The sequence below is a fragment of the Crotalus tigris genome, unplaced genomic scaffold (genome assembly GCF_016545835.1).
Source record: "Crotalus tigris isolate CLP2741 ecotype Arizona unplaced genomic scaffold, ASM1654583v1 scf7180000021055.717220, whole genome shotgun sequence".
Lineage (NCBI taxonomy): Eukaryota > Metazoa > Chordata > Lepidosauria > Squamata > Viperidae > Crotalus > Crotalus tigris.
Genome location: NW_024098332.1, coordinates 27,716 through 38,927, shown reverse-complemented (window position 1 = coordinate 38,927; position 11,212 = coordinate 27,716).

Genomic DNA, 11,212 nt, shown 5'->3' with positions numbered 1-11,212 from the left:
CCAATTCTTGTTTTAGATAGCAAGAAAATCTACTTGGGCAAGGAACAAAATAAACTGTAACTTTAAACTGTAACTTTGGAAACCCATTTTCTTTCTAGTGGATTTTTTTAAAACCCTAATCTCTAAATACCAGCTTTTTATCTCTGTTCTCTCCTAGATATCCTTTTTCCTGACCAGTATTTCTACATTTTATAAAATTCTATCATTGCAGGGGATTTTTTGGCCATCACATCCAAATTATTCATTTTATTAAGTTCACAAGTATGTGATTCCCAAATATATGCCAAACTTGGCACCTTAAACTTTCATTGTCAGATGGATCTCTTATTTTAGTTTGTTTTCTAACACTGTAATCAAAACTAATGATCTAATACCTTCTAGGGAAGCAGAAATTACTGTATATTTCTAATCACATCAAACTCTTAAGTGTGTTAGGTCTAGCATTTTTCATTTCTTTTATATATATCTTAAAATTCTACAGAGCAGAATGACTTTTTTTCTTAATTCAATTTAATTCAATTGCAATGTCTTCTAGGACTTGTAGTAACACATCCTCTACAGCAGCAAATGGAATTCTGGCTTTTCAACCCTTGACATTGATAATATATTCATAGGTGGTCTCATTGAAGCTATGTGAGGAAGATGGGTAATTTTAAAATGTGATAAATAAATAAAATAAATTTGTGCTGAAATCACTTCAATGAGCAGCAGGTTCTGTCTTGCTTCAGTCCACATGCTGAAGAGTAGAGCCATAGTTGTTCTTTTTAAGGGTACTCTATACAAAAACTCTATACATTACAATAAATAAGATTTTCATAGAGGAAAATTCCTGCAACAATAGATTGTTCTTAAACTCCTGTTTGGTGTAACACTAAAGGCACTAGCTTGGGCCTCTCTCTCAGCCCTAGGAAGGTGGCGATGTCAAAATCTTGCCAAGAAAATTGTGTTTGTGTGTGTATGAATGAGTGCATTTTTGAAAAATTGATCAATGGAATAACTTGCCTCCAAAGGTTTGGGGAGCCCAACACTGGAAATTTTTAAGAAGAGATTAGATGACCATTTGTCTGAAATGTTGTAGTGTTTTGTGCTTGAGCAGGGGGCTGGACTAGAAGATCTCCAATATTCCTTCCAAGTCTGTTATTCTGTAAATGAATAGTGGTAAGTTGAGAAACAATATCTATGGATTCTCTTTCTCTCTCTCTCTCTCCCCCTCTCCCTGTCCCTCCCCCTTCTCTCTCTCCTATTTATCTACTCATCCATCCCCTGTTCCATGCAAATAGAGGTTTCCTTTAGAATCTAATTTATTAAAACATTTTAAATTTTATGTATTGAAATAAATAAATGTCCTTTAAATAAATGCTTCCAAATTTCTTTCCAAAGATTACATGATTAATTATCACAAATGTCAAGGGATAGGTTTCTACCTTAAGGCACAACATAAACAAGTTTTTTTTTTAAAATAGAGAATGTTACAGTTATACAGAATTGCTTCCTATTAGGAAAATTAAAGAGTGAATGTTGTGTCAACAAAGAAGCTTCAAAAAAAATATTTCTAGACATCATATTCTAAGGAATGTATTCTGGTAGGTTAAAATCTTTTCAGAATGGTTGTACATTTCTTCTTTATTAGATTTTAAAAATTTCAGAAAAGAAATTCTGCAACAGAAATTCATATATTTGTATAATTGAAATGTTATGATTGAATTAGAAAATACACTGTACTGTGCTATCTACCAAATTTTGAATCAGTCTTCTGGGCTTCACTTATACAAACATTGTTTGAAATTGGAAAGAAATAATTATCTATTTCTGGGGAAAGACATTATTTTTTAATAACAGATGTTTTATTAAATTTTATTACAGTCCATGTAGTTCTCAACTTACAACCATTCATTTAGTGATTGTTCAAAGTTATAGTGCCACTGAAAAAAAAGCTTAAGATTGTTTTTCACACTTGCAGCCTTTTTAACATCCCCATGGTCATGGGATCACCTTTTACAGCGTTCTGACAAGCAAAGTCAATGGGAAGTCAGATTCACTTAACAACCATTTTATTTACTTTATTAATTGCAATGATTCACTTAACAATTGTGGGGAAAAAAGGTCATAAAATGGGGCAAAACTCATAGCAACAATGCTTATTGCCAACAGGAATTTTAGGCTCAATTGTGGTCATAAGTCAAGGACTACATGTAGGTTATAGCAACCTATATTCTTTTCAGGCTAAAGATAGGCAATCTTTCTGCAGTTTTCATTTCTTTCTAGCAGAAAAATGACATATGACAATACAACAATGTCACTGGAGGGGGGTAAAGCTGAAATCTTTATCTTGATTATTGGTCTGAAACTTTTAAAAAGCTTCAGGTGTCCTCCAAATGCATCTGGGGTTATACTCAGTCCAGATGTGGCTTCTTGTCCACTCCTGTATTATGTGATTTCTATGAAGGAAGGAGGGTAGGAGGCATACTGTAGATACAAAATAAGCTGAATAACTTGGGGACGCATGAAAGATAAAAAGAACTGATTTTTTTAATTGCTGTAGGATATGTTGGGTGTTTAAAGTAGTAAGCATCAGCAACCTCCTCGTCCTTTTCTTCTTCTTCCTCCTCCTCCTCTTCCTCCTCATTCTCTCATTCTTTTTTTTAAAAAAAATCTGCAGTTCAATCCACAAATTTATGTTTACATATTGGATTTTTTGTCACCAATAATTATTTTTGAAATTATGATAATGTTGGAAAGAATGAAGGTAAATGAAAATAGCCAACACTGGATGTGGCAAACAGTGTTCCATATATATATATATATATATATATATATATATATATATATATATATATATATATGTCTTTGGTTGTTCGGGTTTTCTCCCGCGTAAAATTGGAAGTGTCTTGGCGACGTTTCGACGAAGTCCCATTCGTCATCTTCAGGCTGGTGTTTTCAGCTTTGTGCTTCGAGCAGCAATGTGTGGTCTTAGCTGTTTCTTCCTTTTAACTGCCAGTGGGGGTATGAACTGATTGGGTGGGAGCATTATGTTGAAGAACATAAGAACTCAGTCAAAAAAGAGGAACAAACATCTTCCCTGGTCCAACACCTTAAAGCCACAGGACATGAAATTGACTTTAAAAATACCAGAACTATTGCCAAAAGTGAACATTTTAATAACAGAATAATCAGAGAAGCCATCGAGATAGAAAAATGCCCACACAGCATGAACAAGCGAGATGATACCTCCCACCTACCAGCCATTTGGAAACCCGCCCTTATTGACAAATGACTCCCTAACACAAAAAATGATACCAGACCCACACTCACAAAAACCACACAGGATGTCACCACCAAACATCCACGCAAAAAGCAAACCCAAAGCCACACCGATGATGAGGCACGACCACAAACCAGAAGCCAGACCACAGCTGTATCATTAGCCACTTTAAATCCCTCCAATCCATACATGAAGCAAACCGACACCCTCTATAAAGATGAGGCATGACCACAAACGTGAAGCCAAAAAATAGCAAGGCAGCCCAACATCTTAAATCCCCCTGCAACTCAGACTAACCTGAGCACAACCAAACAGAACACTCCCCCAGCCAATCAGAGCACAGCCAAGCCCCTAACCAATCAGAACACACCTCAACCCAATCAGAACCCAACCAAGCTCCCACCCAATCAGTTCATACCCCCACTGGCAGCTAAGACCACACATTGCTCCTCGAAGCACGAAGCTGAAAACACCAGCCTGAAGATGACGAATGGGACTTTGTCGAAACGTCGCCAAGACACTTCCAATTTTACGTGGGAGAAAACCCGAACAACCAAAGACCTACATACAAACACCTATTGCTGGAGAATAAATGCCATCTCTGTGATGCACTGAAAGTTATGATCCATCAGACAAATATAATAATATTTTAACTTAATGAATATAGGGAACAATATGGTGCAAAACAAAGGATGAATATGCAATATTATTATCTTTATTTCACAACATTTCTATAGGTCCATAAATCCCTCATGTGCATTGATAATATTATAGTAATGCTTTCCTTGGAAATATGTTTACTGCTCATAAGACTAAAAATTAACCTGGTAAAAAAATGACTCTATGTGTGTGTGCTGTGTGTGTGTGTGTGTGTGTGTGTGTGTGTAGATTTTGTGCAATTCAACTTCACTACCTGACTTTCTGATAAATTAATATTTTGCAACTGAACACATCAATATGATCAAACTTTTTATAAAAACACTTGGGACATGATTTAATAATTTAAGTATTCAGTTTTCCTGAAATATACTTTTTCATGGTTCATTGCTACTTAAACAATGTTGCAATTGTTCAGCTTCTTAAATAAACTGATTTTCCTTCTTTGTCTTCAGTCAAAATTCTCCTGGTAAAACTGATGAATTGACTTGTTTTCTATAGATGCAGCAAACATAACAAATGATACTACTATTTCTGAGTTCGTACTGCTTGGATTTGGTGAATTCTTAAAACCACAAGTACATCTCTTCTCACTTTTCTTAGTGATTTACATATTATCTATGGTTGGAAATTTCCTCATTATCATTTTGGTTGTGATAAATCAACATTTCCACACTCCTATGTACATTTTCCTTGTGAATCTGGCTTTCATGGAAGCCTGCTGCAGCTCTGCTGTTATACCTAAAATGTTGTCAATCCTGTTAACAGGAGATAACTATATACTTTTTAAATCCTGTTTCATACAATTTTATATATATGCCTGGCTAGAAGATACTGAATGCTGTCTTTTAGCAATGATGTCTTATGACAGATACCTAGCTATATGTAAGCCACTTCATTATGCTACTCTGATGAGTGTCAGGCTGAGTTTCATCTTAGCAGCTGTGTCTTGGGCAGCTGGGTTGATGGAGAGCACAACATTGACTTTGAATATGTTAGGGTTGTCTTTTTGTGGCCCCAATAAGATTGATCATTATTTTTGTGATGCTATTTTTAAGAGAAATCTCCTGCAGTGACACCTACTTCACTGAACTAACTTCCTTTATTTTAACCTATATATTTACCCTGCCTCCATTTTTTCTCATCTTGGCCTCTTATGTTTCCATCATTGTTGCTGTCCTGAAAATGTCATCAGTTACTGGAAGGCAAAAAAGCTTTCTCTACCTGTTCTTCTCATCTCATAGTGGTTTGCTTGTATTATGGAACAAGCAAGTTCTCCCCAGAACCAAGAAATCAACACATGTAAAAAAATTCTTCTCTCTTTTCCATACAGCTTTGAGTCCAGTGATTAACCCTCTCATATACAGTCTTAGAAACAAGGAAGTAAAGGATGCCTTGAGCAGTGGGTTCAAGAAATTTATATTATGCATGACATATCATAATGACAAGTATTCTAAGTAAGGTAATTGAAAGGATACCTGTCTATTAGGGCTGAATAATTTTTATGTTTGTTTTTTAACCTCCTTTTTGCAAGGATTTCAGAGAAAAATATGATATGGAAGATTATCTGATAAGGATATATTGTTATTTTATGTTTAAATGCACATGCACATGCTAGATTTTGGCAAAGCAATTCCACTTTCCTTTTTGTAATCACCATTAGCCAAGTTGCTACTGTTGCTACTATTCACAATGTGGCATATTTTCAACATGGAAAACATTCTGCCTTGACTTTTCCACTTGAGAGTAGACAAGGGGAGGGGTTAACTTTCTTTTCTTGCAAAATTCTTTCTCCCCTGAATATGACTAGGACATTGACAAATTCTACATTTTGTATTATTATTATTGTTGTTGTTGTTGCTATCATTATCATTATTATTATTAAACTTTAAAAAACAATAAAGGTATGATTGGAATAGTATTTCACTCAATATATCCTAATATGAAGGCTTGGTATGAAACAAATGTTGCTTTCTCAGCTAATTAGACTTAGAGTGCAATCTAGATAGAGTACTTTTAAAATATATTCCATTATTTTGTGCTCCTCTGTTTCTTGAAGAGCCAAGTAGTATAATTGGCCTGTATATGTTCCATAAATAAATTATTATATGTCTATTTGAATAATTGATAGAGAAAAATGATTTTATAAGAATTTTTAGCACTATATATTTGCTATTGTTGAGATGTGTAATTTTCTATCATTTAGTAACTTTATTTAAATAATATTTTTTAAAATAATAATTGGATACTCAAAGAAACTTCTATTCAGAAAATGCATAGATTATTAAGGAGATAGAGTGAGTGAGTGAGGGAGGGAGGGAGGGAGAGAGAGAGAGAGAGAAAGAGAGAGAGAGAGAGAGAGAGAGAGAGATTGTATTATGACAATGAATATTCTTTCTCATCCTCCAGTTGAATAAAACTGGATTATTATAATTCAAAGAATCAATAAGTAGAATAAATAAATAAAAAATAAAACAAATATATATACATAAATATTATATCAGAAGTAAAAGTATTCCCTCAAAGAACACTTGAACCAAGATAATCCAAATAAAAATATGTCACATTATTTATCACTGTTTAAAATGAGCTTTATGGTGAAGAATCAATTGTAGCAAACTTCCCATAATCTGATCCCATTTAGAAAGGATATGAATAGGGTAAAAGCAGAAGAATGGAAGACAATGGTGTCAGTTTCAATGTCTGGATTTATTGCATTACTGCTTTATTGCAAGGACTTTCCCTGCCTATGGAAAAGTAATTATTTATTCATGATTGTCAATGTACTTTTTCTATTTCCTATACAATAATTTGTCAATCAATTTTTAGAGCTCTCCATTAGCTGGCAACTAACATTTTATTATGTTTGGTGGCTGTGTGACAAGCTAGAAATTTCTACATTCAAATGCACGGTGTGATTCAAAGGAATATAAGGATGACCATACAATTTAAACCCGAGATTTTTATTTTGGGATTGATGGACAAACATTTGGAAAAAAAGAACACAAAACACAGTTTTTAAATATGATAACTGCAGAAAAATTACTGAATGCACAAAAATGGATGGATTTGTTCAGTGCTTTGTTTGTTTGTTTTTTTAAAAAAGGTGTTGGAACTCACAGACGTCATACAACCCCCCTTGCCTACCCTACAAGATTCCATCCGAAAAAGGTGCCGGAACTCCATTCTGGGCGTTCTATGAGAAAAAAAGCCCTGGGTTTGTTATTATTAATTATGGTGAAGAAGATGGAACTTCCTGAAATGGTTAATTTACTTCTTTGATCAGAGAAAATGTTTATTAATGACTGGAAACCTCTTACAAATGCTTTACATGATAAGAATAAAAATGAACTTATGATTTATGGTTTTGATGCTTTGACAGAATAGATTTTAGAAAAAAGGTTATGTTATAATTAAAAAGTAAGAATTAAATTTATAACTGTAGTTATAACTGTTGTAAAGAAAATCAGAAGCTACTTCATCATAGCTTTATTCTTTCCTTTCTAGTTCTTTTTTTGCTTTTAGCTTTCCCTTAGCTTTGTTTCTTTTTTTTCTTTTTCTCACTTTATATTAGCTTATAATAGTTTTTTCTTCCATTTAAAAATTCTTTCAATAAATTTACAATATGTATGTTTGTTATTAAAATCATCTGCACTAATTCTACTTAATTTTGTATGTTTCCCGTTGTCTGACCCTTTTTGACCCTATCCCCTTATTACCTTTATAAAACTCAATAAAAATATTTATTAAAAAAGGAATATCTTTTTTCTTTCTTTCTTTCTTTCTTTCTTCTCTCTCTCTCTCTCTCTCTCTCTCTCTCTCTCTCTCTCTCTCTCTCTCTCTCTGCCTCTCTCTCTCTGTCTCTCTGTCTCTCTCTCTGTCTCTCTCTGTCTCTCTCTCCCTTTCTACATTTTTATATATTATACACTGATATCCCCTAAACTCTGCTGAAGATGTTACCTAGCCAGATAATGAAATGTTCAGAAAATAACCCACAAGCTCAGAGAATGAACCTTCACCCTCATCCTACACCTGAACTACGGATATTCACTACTATTGCATTTTTATATTTCTGTATTTCTTGAAAAGACATGATAACAACACAGTATCACTGAGGAGAGTGAGGCAGAGATATCTGTCACTCTTTTAGGTGGGGGAGAAAACTTTTAGAGGGCTCCAGGTGCCAGAGAAATATGTAGGATGGATACTGTGGATACAAAGAAGAAAACACTTCTGAGTTAGCTGAGGACCCATGAAAAATGTGTTTTTTTAATCATTGTAATATATGTTGGCTGTTTAAGGTAGCAAGCATCAGCAATAGCATCTCTCCTCTTCCTCCTTCTTCTCCTCTTCCTCCTCCTCTTCCTCCTCCTCCTCCTCTCAAAGAATTGAATAAATGAAATAATAGGGCATCATGAAATTGCTTTTTCTAGAGCCATATCTTTAAACTACAGTCCACAAATTTTTATTTACGTATTGGAATCTTTTTTGGTGACTAATAATAGCTTTTGAAATTGATAGTAATGTGAAAGGTAAATAAAAATAGCCAACACTGGAATTGAGAAAGAATGTTCCAATTTCTACTTTTGTATAGTCCTGGAGAATAAATATCATCTTTGTGACTCACTGAAAACAATGGTCCATCAAACCCATCAGACTTTTGAAATATTATTTTAATTCAGTAAGCATGGGAACTGATATCATTTTTATTTCCTATCTATCTCTAAGTCTGTTAATCCCCCATGTGCATTGATAAACATTCCTTGGAAATGTATCTACTGCTCATAAAAGCTAAAGGGAATCTGATAAGGAACAACTTTCTCTGTTTTCTCTCTGTGCGTGCACAATATGTTGTCATGTGTAGAGGTTTTGTAGAATTCAACTTCTCTAACTCAAGTTCTGATAAGTTAATATTGTGTAAACTGAACACAATCCATTCTGTTCAACTTTTTATGAGAACACCTAAAACATGAACTTCAAAATTCCAAATATTGCATGTATTCTTCTGATATATCTTACTTTTACTTAAACATTGCTACTTAAACAGTTTCATAATTATCCACATTCTCAGTTACAATAATTTTAATTCTTTATCTCCAGTCTAAATTCTCTTGGTAAAACTGATGAAATGGCTTGTTTTCTCTAGATGCAGCAAATATGAGAAATCATGCTATTGTTTCTGAATTCATACTGCTTGGACTTGGAGATGTCTCAAAAGTGCAAGGACTTCTTTTCTCAGTATTCTTACTGATTTATATATTGACTGGCAATTTCCTCATTATCATTTTGGTTGTGATGAATCAAAATCTCCACACTCCTATGTACATTTTCCTAGCAAATCTGGCTTTTATGGAAGCCTACTGCAGTTCAACAGTTATACCTAAAATGTTGTAAATTCTGTTTACAGGAGATAATAGTATACTTTTCAAATCCTGTTTTATACAGTTTTTTTATATATGCCTGCCTAGGTGGTGCAGAATGCTACATTCTAGGGATGATGTGTTATGACAGATTCAACCCCATATGCAAGCTACTTCATTATACTACTCTCATGAGTGGCAAGCTCAGTTTCTACTTAGTAGCTATATCTTGGACAACTGGTTTCATTGTGAGAATAACCTTAACTTGGAATATGTTATTGTTATCTTATTGTGGCCCCAATGAAATTGATCATTATTTTTTTGATGTTCTTTCTGCCATCAGAGAAATCTCCAACAGTGACACCTACCTCACTGAGTTATTTTCATTTGTATTTACCTATATACTTACCCTGCCTCCATTTGTTCTCATTGTGACCCGTATATTTCCATACTTGTTACTATCCTGAGAATGCCATCTGTTACTGGAAGGCAAAAAGCTTTCTCCAGCTGTTCTTCTCATCTCATAATAGTTTGCTTGTATTATGGAACACTGATGTTCATCTATCTTCTCCCGAGGACCAAGAAATTAACACAAGTGAAGAAATTCTTCTCTGTCTTCTATACAGCTGTGAGTCCCATGATTAATCTTCTTATATATAGTCTTAGAAATATTGAAGTAAAAGATGCCTTGAGAACTGGGTTGGAAAGACTTTTACTGTACATGACACATCACAATGCCAACCATTGGAAATAAGCTAATTGAAAATGCACTGCAAGGCTGAGATACATAGGAATAAATATGTTTCTCTTGTTTTTTTAATGAATCTCCTTTTTTTCAGAAGAATATAAGATTTGGAAGATGATCCAATTAGGACATATTGTTATTTAATGCTTATATGCACACTCAAATAATAGATTCTATGTCTAAATCTAAAATGTATTTCATTATTTTGTGCTTCTGCTTCTTGAAGTACCAAGTACTATAATTGGTCTCTGTATGTGCTATAAATTAATAGGCAAATATTTGAATAATTGTTGCAGAAACTTTTATAAAAATTATTCAATGATATTATTATCATTGTTGAGATATTTAGTTCTCTATCATTTAGCATCTTTATTTAAATAATAATAATTGGATACAGAGACAAACTTTACAGACACAGATAAATGGACAGAGTGATGGGGAGATGGGAGGTAGAGAGAGAAATAGAGAGATTAAATTTTGCCAATAGATATTCTTTTCATCATAGTGCAATCTGCATAAAATGAATTATTGTCATACTTCAGGGAGCCTCTTAGTAGTAGAGTAGTTAGACAAATAAATAATCTTAAAAATGAAGTATAAAAAGCAACAGTATACAACCTTAAATCTCTCCCCAGAGTGCCTTAAAAACTACCTGTCCAAAATATCTTTCCTATGGTAAATTCTACTTGGGTTTAACCAATTAGGACATTTCCTATTTTAACAGTATAAAGATTTCTTTATTATAAGACAGGAGAGATATGTATCTAGTAAATTTTATACTTTCAGTTTCTTTGGATCCTGAGGAAGAAGAATTCATTGCAAAAGGAAATAAGCAAAACGGATTAGTCACTCTGTTAAGTTTTATTTTGATCATTAACCAACAAAAATAATAGTAGATGATAACAATTTAAAACCATCCTAATGTGAACAGTTTTATGTTCATGTTGTGGAAAAAGTAACTAATTTTTAAAATTATTGACACAAATTTATATGCATCTGTAAAGTGCAAGATTGTCTGATCTGGCATATTGTTGCTTTGCCTAAAATAGCCACTGATAAAAAAATTAAGATTATAATGCATTTAGCCTATTTACCTAAATCAAACAGGATTTTTTTTTGTCTGTAAAGTAATTCTGTATAATTAAAAATCTATTATTGGTTATTTGATAGGCTTCATTCAATTTCTGT